Source organism: Ciconia boyciana, chromosome 2 (genome assembly GCF_034638445.1).
Source record: "Ciconia boyciana chromosome 2, ASM3463844v1, whole genome shotgun sequence".
Taxonomy (NCBI): Eukaryota; Metazoa; Chordata; class Aves; order Ciconiiformes; family Ciconiidae; genus Ciconia; species Ciconia boyciana.
The window spans coordinates 165,930,840-165,947,065 of NC_132935.1; the positions used below are offsets into that span (position 1 = coordinate 165,930,840).

The 16,226-nt window shown below is 51.7% G+C and overlaps 1 protein-coding gene across 3 annotated transcripts in view; it reads right to left on the bottom strand.

Moving 5' to 3' along the window:
- Positions 1 to 16,226, bottom strand: part of GJC2 (gap junction protein gamma 2) — a 41,473-nt gene that overhangs the window by 21,514 nt on the left and 3,733 nt on the right. For 2 of the 3 annotated variants that reach the window (XM_072854868.1, XM_072854867.1), the window contains one exon: positions 14,028 to 14,131. The gene's annotated coding sequence lies outside the window, so the exon portion shown is untranslated. Of the gene's footprint in view, positions 1 to 11,847; positions 11,993 to 14,027; positions 14,132 to 16,226 lie in introns of those variants that run through there. The other variant, XM_072854865.1, reaches the window with a different exon arrangement.

The window sequence follows — 16,226 nt, forward strand, 5'->3', positions numbered from 1 at the left end:
CTGTAGGAGAGCATAATCTCTTACGGTCTCAGTCCTTAATGAACACAGGGGGCTGTGCAGGTCATCGGTCCCGAGGTGGACAGCCACGCTCACTGCCCCTCGGGAAGTCAGCAGCAGGTTGTGCTCCAACGCGAGTGCACACGCTGCTTTGCAACAGGTTGCTCCGGGGAGCGAGCAGCAATAAAAAGCTGGAGAGAAGAAAGGGTAATATCGAATCCAGCTGTGAAAACAAAGATTAAAACCCTCTGAGCCTACAACCTCCCTTGGCCAACATGTGGGAAACAACGCGCCAACATTAATTCCTCTCCCCATGTCCAGCCAACAGATATTTTTTCATGAATGAGCATGTTGAGGCGGAAGGGGAAGGAAGGGAGATGCAGGAGGAGGTGGACAGCCCTTCCACGCCTTTTACACAAGGGAACCTCTGCAGTTCATGGAGAGGCAGGGCCGTGGGTCTGAGCCAACGATGCTCCAGTGCTTGGGGCTGATCCACAACCTGGGACAAGCAGGCAGCAAGATGAGGTTTTTCTCTCTTTGCTTATACAACAGGCTGGTCCTGAAGGTAGAGATCTTCCCAAGAGAGCGCCAGGCACATGGGTGCATGGGTGCAGGTTTTGCTAGAGAAGTGAGTGGCCCGGGTGCACGCTACCCTGCTCACACCAAACCCTCCACCACCCACTGGGATGTGGTGGGCTCCTGCTGCCACAGCAGGTACCCCTGGCATTGCTGGGCCTTGCACAGAGGAGTCGAACACACCCATACCAGGTACTTGGCTGGTTCCTAAGCAGGGATGCCTGAAGCTGCACTGTGAGGCTGAGGATGGCATACAGAGGATGCTATAGTCCCAGTTTAATCTGCAATAATACTAAACTCCCCCCAAGCCATGCAGCAAGCCCCTTCCTAACCTGCCAGTCTTGTGCTCACATTTCTTTTCTTCCATGCTTTCTGCCAGCCCAGAGTTCAGCGTCCTCTGCTAATTTGAACATTGCTAAGTTTGAAGAGGACGGACAATGCCGCGGAAAGAGGGTGCAAAAGGAAAAAAACCTGATCCTCCTTCACTTTGCGATAAATAGCCCTTAGAAATGCCAAGTCAGGGTTTCTGACCTACGGGCAGCTACTGGGACACGTCTAGGTTTGCTGCTGGTCAACTGAGGTCCATCCTCTTTGCTGTGGCTCTGATGGTGGTCACTGGCTGGGCACCCAGCCCGCGACATTTCAGTATTTCAGGAAACCCCCTGGAAGTTTTCTGGAGTGAATAGCTGCAATCAGTGACCTGCCATTACCAGAAGCTGGGGAAATAAGATGAAGTTGTGGGAGGCTCTTCTTGAAAATTCACTCTTTCCCTCTCTCTGGTTCTTTCCCTCCCTTCCTCTCCAAGACATCCTCCCTTTACCATCCAGACAGAAATAAATAAGAAACCGCAACACCATCTGTGTTTCTGAGAAAGATTAAGAAGCAACAATTTAAGAGATGTGAACCAAAACCCCAAATTATGTTCTGCAGCATTGCTATAAGATGGGTCGGTTTGCACACAAATGGCCAAGGTAGAGCCCTGTGGGCCATGTGTGCAGCCGTGAGGAGCTGGAGCCAGAGGAGCAGAGTCCCACAGCCGACTGGTGGTACCTGACTCACTGAGCCGTGATGAATACGGAGTCTGTGAGCTTCCTTGAATCATTGGAAAGCAGATCTTCACCCATTGTTGTCTTTTTCCCTGGATGCTTTTTGGGTCCCTACTGACCTCAAAGCCTGGGAGCCTTCACCTCAACCCTCTGGAGCCCACGTCAGTGCTGCTTGGCCAACTGTCTGCCATCTCTAGGGTGACTCCAGGCAGAAGTGAGCAGGACACCCCTATTTCCACCTCTCCCAAAGGCAACAGCACAAGGCAGATAATGTTTCTGCCTTCTCTCAAGCAATAAGAGTCTTGCAAACCATGAGCCCCGATCACTAGCACCAGACACAGCCCTGTGATGGAGGGTGGCCGAGACATGACGAGGGAAGGGACTTGCCTGGTGGGAGTTAATATCCAAACCAAGCCCAGGAGGTCCCACAGAGGGTCCCTCCCATGGCACTGCCACCCTGTCCCATGTGGGACTTGACCCCAACCAGCTACATCACTGCCTCCTGCTTAGATGTGTCTCTTCTGCCTAAACCCTTGACAAAACGTCATTGCATCGCCCTGCCATGATCGCAGGCTCCCCTTTGCATTCATCCCCACTGGTTTTATCTACGCTGCTGCCTCCAAAAATGAGCAGGCCTTCTCCTGGCACACCTAACGTCACATCTCACCACCTTCAGGAATGCAGATCCAGACCCCAGACAGCCCTTGCTCTGCTGCTGTCCATTCAAAGGCCCTCACTCCCTCCCCGTTTCAAAAATTCAGCTGACCAAGTGGGTTTTCTCCTTTGGCCGGAGCCCTTTTTTTCTGCTCTTGATTTAATTGTCCAGTTGTAATAGCCAAGAATTTCCAAAACTTGGCAGAAAATTAAAGAATCAGTGCAGGAGCAAAACCACCCCTGCCTTGGAGAACGGCGCTTTCGTTTCCTGCCAGCCATCCTCTTTCAGGCACCGAGAGCAAAAAATTTTGGGCCTTTCCAACCACTAAATCACTCTGTTGGACTCATAACAGGGGCAGTTGAACTACACCTAGTTCCAGCTATTGAAATGACGGCAACAGTCTCCATCCCACAGGAACTGACCCCTTTACTGTCACCGATGCTGGTGGAAGTGCTGATGACATACAAACATTAGTGACCGTTACTAATTTCCAGTGGTGTTTGCTGAAGCTGGAGCCAATGCAGAGCTGGGGTGGAGGGGAGCAAGCTCAAGGCACTGGAGATGGGATGTGGGGATGCTCAACCCAATGGAGAAGCCAAGGGCTGCATGGAGGGGGAATTATGGCTTTACTTAAGAGTTAGCCCCACCAGACTAAGCAAGGTGTAGGCTGGTTAGCCAGGATGCTCTGCATGTCAGGATATCTATCCCAGTCATCACACTGAAGTCCTGCACTCAAAAGCACATGATGTGGTCGGTGGGCTTCATAGGACCAAGAAATGGGGTCATCACGGAGCAGTGCACATGGCGTCCTCTTGCAGCTCTCAGCAAAGTCTGCCCAGCAGAGAAGTCCATGCACATACTCAGCCCATCACCTGCCCCATCCTGGCCAGCCCCGGGGAGAAGTCATTGCTCCTCCACCAGCAATGTCCAGCACCTGATTATAAAATTTTGGGTGCTTTTACCTGTGATTTGGGGAATGACCGATTTCATCCTTTTTCATGCCTGTCCATGCAACAGCCCCATTAACACCATGGAAGAGAAGGGGAACGGGGGACATTCAGCCTCTCTGCTGTGCAATGGAAAGGGATGGGTGAAACGTGCATCCCTGGGTAGGTCTGTTTTTGAAAAGCAATTACTGGCAGGGAAGACGGCAAATCCTGCATTCCTCAGCGAAGGAATCTGGATGATGTCACCTCCTGCCCGGTGGCAGGAGCATTCCTGCCCGCCGCGGCTCCCTCCGGGCAGCCCCTGCCTTTGCTACAAATATTTGTTTTGGCTTGTTTTTTGGAAGCTTCTCATTACAAGGAATAACAGCAGGATGGACTCTCCTACTGTAAGGCCTGTCTCTCTACCAGCACATTAGCACGGGCCACAGGTTAATAGAGGTTCACACATGCCAGCCAAAATTTTACTGCCAGTAGCAGAACTGGGGTTGGTTTTTTTTGTTTGTTTGGTTTGGGTTTTTTTTTTAAATCTGTGCAGTGCAGTGTGGACTGAGAGATATCAGAAATATCTTGAAATGGAAGGCTGCCTGCTCCACTAAACCACTGAACCAAATTCGGTCAATTTTCTAGTATGCATATCTAGACTGGAAGCATGTAGATGTGCTTCTAATCCTGTGGCTTCCTCTCTCTCCCTTTCTAGCAGGATACCCCTAGTAGGTTACACCTAGTAGGATACATCTACCAGGATGCCTAAAGCAAGTCAGGATCTTTCCTAACCAACTAGCCTGGGATAAATTGCCCTTTTGCCTGGAAGGGGAGTCCCAGTAGATCACAGAATCACAAAATCGTATAGGTTGGAAAATACCTTTAAGATCATCGAGTCCAACCGTAAACCTAACACTGCCAAGCCCACCACTACACCATGGCCCTGAGCACCTCATCCAAATGGCTTTTAAATACCTCCAGGGATGGCGACTCAACCACTTCCCTGGGCAGCCTGTTCCAATGCTTGACAACCCTTTCAGGGAAGTAAAATTTCCTAATAGCCAATCTAAAATTTCCTAATATCCAAGATGTTTCTAGGAAAAGGGTTGCAGGGGTATGGGGCAATTGTGGGGTGATGGGGAGGTAGGACCACGTGCAGCGTGGTGGCTTCTCCTCAAAAGGAAAAGTTCTCTTATTGTCTCCTCCAAGACTGTTTTTAGGGCACGTGGGTGGGATTTAGTTGCCTAAACTTGGGTGTTCAGTCCTCCTAGGAGCTGAGCTCAGTGTCCACCTGGCCTCTGAGGGCTGGTCTGGGACACAACTCAGTTTTCAGCTCTTCTCTCTGCTCCTCTAAATTTCACTACATGCTCTCAGGAGCCAGGAGACAAGAAGGACACCGTGTCCAAGATGCGGTATCCTCCTGCAACTCTTTCCTGCTAGTTTACATTTTTAACTACCCCTAAAAATACCCATCCAAGGCAAAGGTGCTGCTTGCACCCCACTGTTCACCCACTTCTCCTTAGCACCCGTGATGCTGGAGGAGGAAAGGTGGACACAGCTGGAGGGGTCAGGAACTGATCGTAAAGTAGGTGTCTTTTGGCAGATGGATAAATCGCTTCCTTATGCTCCAGGATGACCCATTGCTGGCACCTGAAGAAGTTTCATGCTCTCAGACCCTGCCTGCAGGTCTGACAGGAGAAGGACAGCCCTGCCCTTCAGTGGAAAATGTCAGAAGAGCAGGAGAGTGTTTTTTGTGAGACACTTGTGAGGTTAGGTTACTCCAAATCCCACAGATGTTGATGAGATCTCACTAAAGTCCCTGATTTTATTAAAACATGAGTTGTGCAGCTGAGGTCCTAGCAGAGGCACAATGAGAGGAGAGATGGGAATGGAAACGAACTGCGTTTTTAACACCAGCATAAGGTATTGCCCCTGTATCTGAGTGCGTGGATGAGCTGGTTTGGGTTATAAAAAAAAGCACGTTTAAGCAATCGCTTTTGGAGGTTTCCCCAGCTGATGCCTCTTGCATCGGCTGATCGTCTTGTTCTGCCAGGCCAGGGAGGCTGTGAGCATGGACGGGAGCCCCAGGCATCACGCTCTGGCTCTCTTTGTGCCACATACAGCCTTCATTGGTGTAACACTTAAATCTGGATGGATCCCCACCACAACGGGTGAAATCATCTCTCCTTCCCCATGGGAACTGCAGGCTGCAGCAACCCCTCTGAGCCGGGCAGGAGCCAGGCATTTTGCACAGCTGCTGGGCAGCCCAAGCCCTAAATCAACCCTTCTTCAATTAGTGCAGGACTTTCATCAGTGCTCTGTTGTTTTTAAGCTCCAGCGATAAGAGGTTTCAGTGAATATTTCAAACCGTACATAAACTACAGCCTGCCAACGTAAACACCGTAAAAACACTCCCTATAAATCATGCATCAGAGTTCACCCTTACTAGGACTATTAAAATTTTCTGGGATGGCTCAAAAAGTGCTGTGGGCTGCCAGGAGGCTCTGCAGCCACAAGATCTGGGGGAGAGACATGTAGTGCAAAAGCTTGCAAGAAAGCAGCTGCTCAGAGCAGAGCTTCCTCCTTGTCCTCCCACCTCGGGATCTCCGGGCGAGCTCCGCTCACGCAGGACTAAATAAATCAGCTCCACGCCCATACGCATCCTGGCCAGCATGCGAAACCTTGCATGTGTTTGCTGTTAGACACAGTATTTCTTCCAGAAAGCCGCCTGCTTTTCCCTGCTGCTCTTCTGGCCTGCCTGCATCCATCTCCTCCTATTTTCCAGGGCATCCCTCTCTGCTACTACAGAAAGGAGTAAGGTTATCTTGCAAACCAGCTTCAGAAGTGCCAGAGGACCAAAAGCAGATCAAAACCTTTCCAAAGATGTCTTTGGAGCACAGCTACAAGCCAGGCAGTCCTGTCCTCCTGCATTTGCCACCAGAGCTTTCTCTGATCTCCAGGCAGAAACAGCCTCGGTCAAATCCTACAGCAACCTGGAGAGCCAAGAAGGGAGAGGTCTGGAGAAGCCCCCATGCAGGGACCAGCCCCACCTCTGGTCTCTTTGCCATGGATCCCACCCACCGAAAGACCAGCAGTGCTGCAGCATGGCCAGCAGCAGCCCTGAGCCATCTCCCAGGATGGGTCCAAAGGAGAAGACACAGCCATCCTCCCCCTCTCCCGAAATCACGGTGGCCTGTAGTCTGTCTCACCACCCCAGGGACATCCGGGAGAGCTTTGCTCTCCTGCTGGAGCTCCTCACCTCTCCACTAACATGGGGACGCTGGGCAGGACTCCATGCCCTGGCTGGGGCGGTGGGATGTTTCATGCTCCACCAAACCGGCATTCCCCACCGAACACCATCCTGTCCATCCTGTGCAAACCTCTGAGTCCACTCAACCAGGAGCTGAAGCTACAGCTGATCCTTTCTCGCCTGTCTCCCCCTGGTCCCGCCGCCTGAAAAACACTTTACCAGGGAGTTTGTAGCCTGAGAGCAACCACCTCCCGTGAAGCCAAGCCAAGCATGCAACAAAGCCCCACTGAAAGGCAGCCTTCCTCCCGGGTGCCCTTGGAGAGCGCTGAGCAGCTCCTCCCGACTGCCATATCGCCGCTCCAGCAGCTGGAGCATCGCACGCGCCAGCAGCCCGCCCCGGCAAAACTAATGGGTTGTGGCATCTCAGATGACCCCAAATACCTACATGTGGGCAACCGAAACCAGCCCGGGGTGTCCCATATGCAGCCCGTGGAGTCTGGGTGCTGGGGTAAGCACAGGGTCCTCACCCCGGTGGTCTCCCCTTTCCCGGGAGACTCAACCACAACCCTGGGAGAAGCCATGCTAGCAAATAAAGTTCTTCTACAGCAGGGATTGCTTTGCAATGCCCGTGGCATCCTCTTTCCTCTCTCTCCTCTCCTCCCCTCCTCTTCTCCAGCATTGCTTCCTTTTTATTAGCTTGATCTGTTTTGACTTGAAACTCTCCAGAGCCAGGGCTGGCTCACGTCTTCCCCAGAGCCACGAGGTGCTCCCATCCCACCGATCACAAGAGGAGAGCAAAGGGCTGTTCTCGTGCTGCAGAAAGCCCTGGGGGACCTGGCAGTGCTTGCACAGGCCACCGGGTCACCGAAAACTGCCAGGGCGAGGGAGACAACTTCTGCTCTTGCATCATGTCACTAGATAGCGGCTCCTCCCTGGGGCTTGGAGCAGAGAGACGGGCAGGGGGGAGGCAGCGGGGAGCTGCCTGCCCTGGAAAGGAAACGAGGACATTCATTCCTTAGTGAACCTGGTTAACTATTTCTGTCTGGGAGCGCAGAGGAAAGGGCCGGGCAGAGCAGCAAGCAATACCATTGTCCCCAGCAGGAAAAAAAAAAAAAGGGATGATAAAAACATGCCTGGAGGAATTTGGCTCAGGCTGACTTTTGAACCGGCATCAGGTTTCCGAAGCAAAGGCTTCCAGATGCACGGCAGGGCGTTCTCTGGGGCTGAAACTGGTGGGGAACGTCATTTGGGGTCGTGGGTTGGATTAACTCTGCATTGACCCAGAGGGTCAGACGGAGAAGGGATTTAAGCACCCAAAGATGCCCAGGGCCAGACAGGAGCTGGTAGTGATGCTTCAGCCTGGTGGCTCGGCCGTGGCGGGGGACGAGCCACGTTTCTGGGACGTTTTCCGGTGATTTTGTCCATTTACATCCCGCCAGCAGCCTGCTGGTGGGCTCACACATGCCATCTGCAGCTCGCTGCCTTGCTGGCCTCCACTTCGTATTTGAAAGGCGCTTTGCACAAAGCAGACGCTTGTAAAGCTCTTGGCCGAGCATGTGTTTAAGAGGGTATTAAAAGTTGCGGTCAGAAATAACAAAGCAAAGCAGAAACGCAGCCTTGGGAGGCACCGAGCTCCCTCAGTCCTTGCTATGTTGAAATGGGTCTTATCTCAGTTGAAATGGGGATGCTGTATGTAAATTCAACCAGAAAGTAGGGTCTCGTGACCCCAACGCTATCCTGGCCCCCATGGAGCAGCTGGTGCTGCCCTGTCACCCCCTGGTGATGCTGGGTCCCCTCCCAGGGGTGGCCAGCTGGTGGTGGCATCCCCCAGGGATGACAGCTGGGGCCAAGGCCATTGAGTGTCATTAATAATCAGGGTGATGGGACCGAGTTTGTGGCCACTCCTGGTTGGGGGAAGCAGTGGATAGGTGGGGTGGGGCAGTGCTGCTGTGTTGGGGGACCTCAGCAGGCTGGAGAAATGGGCTGGTAGGACTCAGGTGAAGTTCAACAGAGGGAAAGGCAGAATGGTGGCCCTGGCTGGGGACAGGACACAGGACAGCAAGGAGTGACTGGCTGGGGAGCAGCTCTGCAGCAAGGATGGGGGGTCCTGGTGGTCAAGTTGGACATGAATCAGCAGTGTGGGCTTGCAGCAGAGAAGGCCACCCCGTGCCAGCCTGTCTCGGCAAGAGCGTAGCCCATGGTGTAAGCGCTGTTATGATCCTCTCTGTTCTGCCCTTGTAAGGCCACAGCTGGATACTGTGTCCAGTTTGGGGCTCCCCAGTGCAAGAAGGGTACTGGAGTGAGTCCTACAGAGGCTTCCAAAATGGTCGTGGGCTGGAGAAGGGGATGTCTCAGGAGAGGCTGAGAGCATTGGGTCTGATCAGCCTGGAGAAGAGAAAGGGAAGATCTTACGGGCATGTGCAGCTGCCTTCTAGGAGGTTATAGAGAAGGTGGTCCAGACGCTTCTCAAAAGCACACAATGAAAGGCCAAGTTGCAGCCAGAAAACTTTCAACTGGATATGAAATAAAAAAGTCTCCATGACAAACACTGGCACAGGGAACTGGTGGGATCTCCACCTTTGGAGATAACTCGACTGGACAGGGCCCTGGGCAGCTTCATCCAACATCAAACTTGGCCCTACTCCATGACCTCCTGAGGCACCTTCAGCCTCTGTTGTCCTGCCATTGCACAACTCACTCTCGAGATTCCCATCAGTCCCCCCTTGCTCAACATCTCCCACACCTCCGCACCCACCAGTGGCCAGGAGAAGTTGGCATCCTCCCCAGGAGACTGCCCTCAGGATGATCAAGAAGACAGACCACAGAAGAGGGTGTGAAGGTCTCCGAGGAGCTCTTCTGAGACCCTGCAGGATGTAAATGGATCCTGTATAGAGCCACCTCATGCACTAGGGACAGCCCAGGGCACCTGGCAGGCAGTCCCAGGGTCCCCACCTTCTGCGGAGGCAGCCAGAGAGCTGATGGGCCATCCCACAGCACCAAAAAAATGCCACCAGGCCCCTCTGCAGAGGCAAGGAGGTAAACAAATTGTTCTAGCAAAGTTAGAAGTGAAGAAGTTAGAAGCTAGGAGTGACATAGCAATTTACCCCCATATGCCTTAATTAATTTGTAGGACAGGGCTCCTCATTTTCTATCCATTTCCCCCGTCCCCTGCTGCTACAAGCCCTGGGTTGCAGTGACGGCATGCAGCAACCCTGCACAAACTCCTTTATTTTCTCTTTTCCTGACAGCAAGGAGCAGAAACCACAGCAGTTTACGTGGCCGGTCACCAAGATCTCCAAGCAACGGACCAGGCCAAAGGGAGCTGCGCAGCCTTAAAAATGAACCTTGTGCTGGTTGAATGAACCTTGGGTGCAAGAGCTCCAAACAAGCCATAAATTACGAGAGAGGAAAGTCTTCCGCAGTGCTGGGACCTGCAGAAATAAGGCGCATGCCGTATGCCGTGGTCCACCTCCGCAGTACATTACAGGGGAAGGAGGGGTTTCCTTATTACACACACCAAAAAAAAAATCTTCTGGTATTTCGGTCTTGGACAAGCCCCAAGGATTATCTCAGAAATAGCTCTCATAGCTTGCAGGAGTACGAGGCGCAGATTCCCCATCAGTGACATGCCCCTTTCCCCCGTTCCCACCCGTCCGTGACTCACTTGAGCCGGGTTACATTGGATTTCCTTCCTCCAACTTTCTAAGGAGGCTTTGGATAGAGGACAGATTGCCCTCCTGTGGCATTTCAAGGTAATTTGGGTGAAGGGAGAAGGTACCTCTGGCCTCCTGAGACTCAAGGGGCTCCTGGCTTCCCTCTGGTTGGGGTACAGGGTTCACTCACCCTCTGCCAAAAGAGAACACAGCTCTCTCCCATTAAGCACAGCTTAAATACATTTATTAAGCCAAGCTCCTGTGCTTGGTATAGATGGAAAGGGCATTTTGGGATGGGAGGAGATGGAGGCCCCAGGGTGTGCGAGAGAAATGCCTCCCTACCATGCATGGGGCACAGCACAGACCAGGAGGGCTCAGGAGGTCCTTCCAGCCCCACTCTCTGGGGATCCCTTTGGACAAATGCTGGTTGCAACCAACTTTGCTACAACTGTACCAGCGACCTGGAGGTAGGAGGGATGTAGCTAAGGGTCACCCATTAACCACAAGGAAGATCTTAGGGTTTTAATGAGGATGGATTTGATAAAGGCTACAGAAATGCAACAGCACCTTACAGAAATGCAACAGCACCTTACAGAAATGCAACAGCACCTTACAGAAATGCAACAGCACCTTACAGAAATGCAACAGCACCTTACAGAAATGCAACAGCATCTCTAAACAAGATTCATCTAAGGACCTAGAGGTGTTGATGGGGGATACAAGTTGGAGAAGGAGATTCCACCCCAGAAGAGCAACCTGTGTGTTTGGTAGCCAACAGGAGAGTTTCCTCTCAAGGAAGGCCCATTGGCCAAGAAGATGAGGCCACCAAAGAGCAGGTTCAGGTCCCGCTGGTGGTGGTGCTGCCGAGCTGCTGCCCTCCCCAGCTGCGCAGGAGAGAAGACACCCTTTGTGAGATGCTTTGAGATGCGAGGATTAAAAACTATGCTCACATCCTTGGATATTATTTAAAAACCAATACAATACAAAAGCACCTTACAGAGAACATAAACTTATCAATGGACCTTTTGTCCATGGGTTAGAGACACCAGCTGCAAAACCGCATCTTCTGCTGGGGTGAGCTCCTACAGGCGCTGGTTTCTGCCCTTGCCTGGTCTTTAAAGACCGGCTCATGATGCATGAGCGTGTACTACCTGAGCTGATGCTCCAAAAGCAAGCAGGCTGCAGACCCTAAAATACGCTGTACAAGCAGAAGTCTCAGAAACATAACCCAAGGGACCAAGAGCAGGACTAGCAGGAAAACCAGACCCTGAAGCATTTTCCTCTCCCCACCTCTGGTGGCTTGAGATGGGGAGGAGGTTCGGGATGGGGACTCGCCAGAAGATCCCAGAGCACACAGGCGTTCCCATCAGGAAAAAGCTAAAACACCGACGGTTTAATTCCAAACTCCCTGGAGATGGATTTGCACTGCCCCATGCAACAGGAGATGATTTATGCCAACAAAGCGTGCACAAACTGACGCCAAATAGGGACGTTATGTCTCTTACCACCGGCAGGAAAGGCAATACACGAATGTTAGGTCACAGCAAACGTGTTCGCCACCCAAGTGATGAGGAAAGGGCAGAAAATGAAGAGCAGGGGAGAGCGGGGTGGGAGCAGAGGTAGATTGAAGCAGAGGGAGGGGGGCTGCGAAGTGCCAGGAATCGGCCAAGCTAAAACCATGCAGCAAAATATCGATATAAAGTGGAGGGGATGGAAAAAAACAACACAAAAAGTAACATACGGAGAAGCACTGGGCTCAGTCCTTTGCAAAAACGTCCCATCCTTCCCCGCCGCGGTGTGCAGAGCTGCAGGAGTGCCCCATCCCTGCCTGCCGCCGCCGGCAGAGCTCCCCAGCCGCTGCTTTTCCTCCCCTCCCACCCCTTCGAACCGAGCTCTCTTCCCGCTACACCAGCCTGGAGATGATGACGTGGAGACCTCCACCGGAGAAGCTTCCCGCGACAGGAGAGCTCCTCCGAGTCTGGGATTCCAAGGATTTCTTTCCCTTCCTTTTTTTTTTTTTTCATTTCCTTATAAGCATCAAAAAAAAGTCCAGGAAAAACAAGAATGCGGCAATGCTTTCAGAAGCCAAGAGCAATGCCTAGGGAAAAATCAAATAATTCAAATAGTCTAAGGGTTTAGGGCTAATAATAGCGAAGAGAGAGCTCCTTGGAGCAGGAGAAGGGAGGTGGAAAGCAGAGGTGCTGCCATGGGATAAGAAATGCTCCCTTCTTCTTTGGGTTTTCTTTTCCTTTCTGTTCAAACAGGGGTGAAGCAGAAAGGAAAAAGACAGCTGCAAACTCGACCTGTCCTTACAGCTACAGTGATATACTGCAGCATCATCAAAAACCTCTTTTTTCCCCCCTCGATTTTTATGTCAAAGTGAACAGGCCAAAGCAGCACTCGTTGCTCAAATTTTACATTTTTAGTATTTTATGGTGGCCGGGGGCTCTCTGCCAGCCCCATTCCCAGACCCTCTTCATCCCTTTGCTCCCTTCCCAGCCCTGTTTTGCAGGGCAGGGGGGGGTGGCTGGAAGCATCGCCCTGCTCTGCGGATAACAGCTGGAAGGAAAAACGCCTGGAAGGGGACAGAGAGGACATTTTCTTCCTCCTCCAGCCCCTCCTGCTCTCAGCCAGAGGGTTTTGCCCCCATGCAGGGCTCTGGGCGAGGAGGGGGCTGATGTTATCCCACGCTCGAACGCAACAAGCAGGGATTAAATAACTGCTGCCGTCCGGCGGCTGCGACCTTTGGCAAGTTATCTGTTCCTTCACCTTGCCAGCTCGCATGATTTTATGGCTGATCTCACAATAATTGATGTTTTCCTTAAAGGCCCCGTGCTGCAAGGTGAGATTTGGCTTTCAGGGGTTCAAACCAACAAGGTGTTGCTCACTGCAATTAAAGAATCCCCTCCCCTCCCCAAAAAAAAAAAACAAACAAAAACTTAGCAACCCCAGTATGAAGATGGCTCTAAATCTTCTAAATCTGGTGATTCTTCAATCTCCTAATCATACAGGGACCCAGTGCACGTCCCTCAGCATTTCTTAAGTAGCACCCGCCATGTGAAACTACTCAAAAGAATTTGTTTTTCCCAGTTTTAAAGAGAAGAGATGTTCTTGCTTGCCAGCACAGCTGGGATGGGGCAGCCAAGTTTTCATCCACTTATTTAATTTTTCAAGTGTGTGTGTTCTCTCCAGCTGTTTTTGGGGAGGAATGAGCTGGGAAACAGCCTGGCTGACTGTGCAGGGGAGATGCATTCCCAGAAAGGGTTTTCAAGTGGAAATTAGCTCGTAGGATGCTCTGGGGATGGAGGAGGAGGGAGAAGGGAGTCATCGCCACAGCACTTGCTCCTGCAGCTGGTGCTGCCCTTGACACGGTCACAAGCCAAACCTTCAGCCCAGATTTGAGCTTTTTGAGCAGATTTTGGGCAAGGAAAACACCCTCATCAGAAACTGTTTAGGGAAATCCTTTTGTAGGCACCAAGCTTGAAAACAACCTTAAATATGCTTCTAAAAAATCTCAGCCTCGCTCTGTTTCGGACCCAGAGCGAAGCCTCGTTCAGCCTTGTTTAAAACATTTTCAAGCAAAACCCTGGATCCAAATTTTAAGGGATTGCCCCAACCCCTAGCGGAGTTGGATTTCTGTAGCTTAAGCATGTATTTAATACAAAACATTTTATAGACATAAAAAGAAGTAAGACAACTTGCACGGCTCTCGATGTTGACTATATATGTGATATATAAAAAATATACTATATATAATATATGCAATATAATATATACAAAATATATTACAAGGATCAATGAAAGCATGACATTGCCCCCCAGGATGAGGAACAGAGCATCCTTTTGTCCCCAAATCCACTTTTTCTCCCAATCAGCAATGCCCCCAGAGTATTGGTAAGGAGGCGATTAGACGAGCCATACCTTTCACAGCCAGGAAAAAAAGGTGCGTCTGAGCTGCGGGTCTTCACCGCATAACCGGAGACCTTCACGGGGGGAAAAGCCCTGCAGCACAACCGGCCTCAGCCCTGCAACAAAGCCAAGGAGGAGGCGATTATTCCCGGGCATCTCTCTGCCAGGCACAATACGGCAGCGTTTCAGTGCCCGCACTCAATGCTGTCATTGTCCCCCTCCGGAGCCGTGGCTCCTGCGTGCGGTGGCACAGGGTGAAGCTTCTGCTCCTCTGCAAGCTCCCAAAGGCTTCATCCTAGCACTGGAGAGGACCAGGAGACTTTGTTTTCCTCCTAGGGCAGGATAACAGACCTGGGGACAGGAGAGATCTCAGTTTTGCCTTGCCAACACCGTTACGCTATTGCCTGGTGTGAGGTTGCTACGAGTGAGGAAGGAAACAGGATCTTAGATAAAATACATCAGGGGTACAAAGGTGATGGGAAGACTGGGTTGAGATGGGGTGTTAACAGCTCACTGATAAAACGGAGGGATGCTCTGGGTGGTATTTTGTAGGGATCCTTCCAGGGACTTGGCATCTGGATGCTGCATCCAGTGGAGGAGCACACTGAGGAGCTGGAGAGGATCCGGTGGTGGCCACCAAGATGGTCAAGGCTGGAGGATGGGATGCATGAGGAGAGGCTGAGCTGGGTCTGATCAGGCTGGAGAAGAGCAGGGGAGACCTTATTGATAAATGCAACTGTTAAATAGGGAGGTGGAGAGAAAACGGACCCAAACTCTTCTCAGAGGCACCCAGGGACCAGAGAGGAAGCAAGTTTGCTGCAGCCAAGATGACAAGGCATGCAGGAAGATCCTGCCTGTCTTTAGAAACACCAGGACCTGCTGCAAGAAGACCAGTGAAATTTCTTCCCTATGACCGTGGTGGACAGGACAAGGGCAATGAGGTTGGATTTCAGCAATAAAAACAGCAAAGAGCCCAGAGATGCTACCACAACGGTGCCATCTGCTTTATTTTTGCTCCTGGTGTCTGTGGGTTAGGAGTAGGTCCCAAAGCTGATGGAGTGAAGCTGCAGTGTGATGGCTCCAAGGAGCAGCAGCACTCATGCTCTGGAGGGCAGATGGGGTGAAACAACTGTGGTGCATTCAAAAAAAGAAAAAAATATATATAAAGGCAAATGAAATGTGGAAAAGCTGCTGTGATGGAGCTGGGCTGCTCCCCAGGGATGCTGGCAGGGGCAGGGTGTGCAGGCAGCACTTGGGACCCCGGGGCCAGGAGGAGGGAGCAGAAGGGATGTTCAGCCCAGGTTTGAAGCCACAAGGATGTCCGTGCTGGCTGAGATGACTGTAGGCGTTACGGCTTGCTGGCCTCTGCAGGTCAAGCTACTGTAATAATTAGCAATCAGATAGCGAATCGATGAAACACGTGAGATCATCCTCCTTGCTCAGGGGAACAGCCTGACAAGCTCTATCGCCCCATGGATGCCGGTTGTGGCTCCCCAGGGAGGGCAATTACCCCACCGGCGTGGGCAGTGACACCAGTGTCCCCTCTCCACCTGAACCTGCGTGTTGTTTTCTCTCTCTGGTCCATGCCACCATGTCCAGGAGGCATCCATGGGACCACCACCACAAGCAGGGATGCAGCTCAAGTATCCTGCACTTCCAATCAGGAAAAATTATAAGCCTCCCTTTTTTTCCTCATCCTATACCCAGTATATCCAGGTCAGCACATTGCCGATTGTAACAGGAGGGACTGGAGCATTGCACTTGGCTTTTTGGAGAGTTTTCCCAGCAGGGCTCAGTCCCCATCACCTCTGTGCTGGCTTTGCATTAGGGAGCCAGGGACACCCACCATGCAGGCGTTTTGCTTTCCATCAGCGAGACTTGCTTGATAGCAAACAGGAGAAGAAACTCCAGTGCTTCAAGGGAATATCTGCAACTTAATGCTGGACTGAGGACTCGGCCACCGTGGGGCTGATGGCAGGGAGACAGCTGCCCTGTCCTCCCCTGCACCCGCTGGTCCCAGCTCCCTGGGGTCTCCTCCCCATGTGGGTTCACTAAAATAATCCCCTCTATGGGGCAATGAAATAAAATATATAAATTCTTTGAGCTCAACCTAGGCACCAGCATTTCTGCCTCCCTTCTTTTTATCGCCTCCTCACATCTCTGACAGCCGGGATGGGGAAACTAAAAGCCAGGAAAACATCCTGTTCCTGC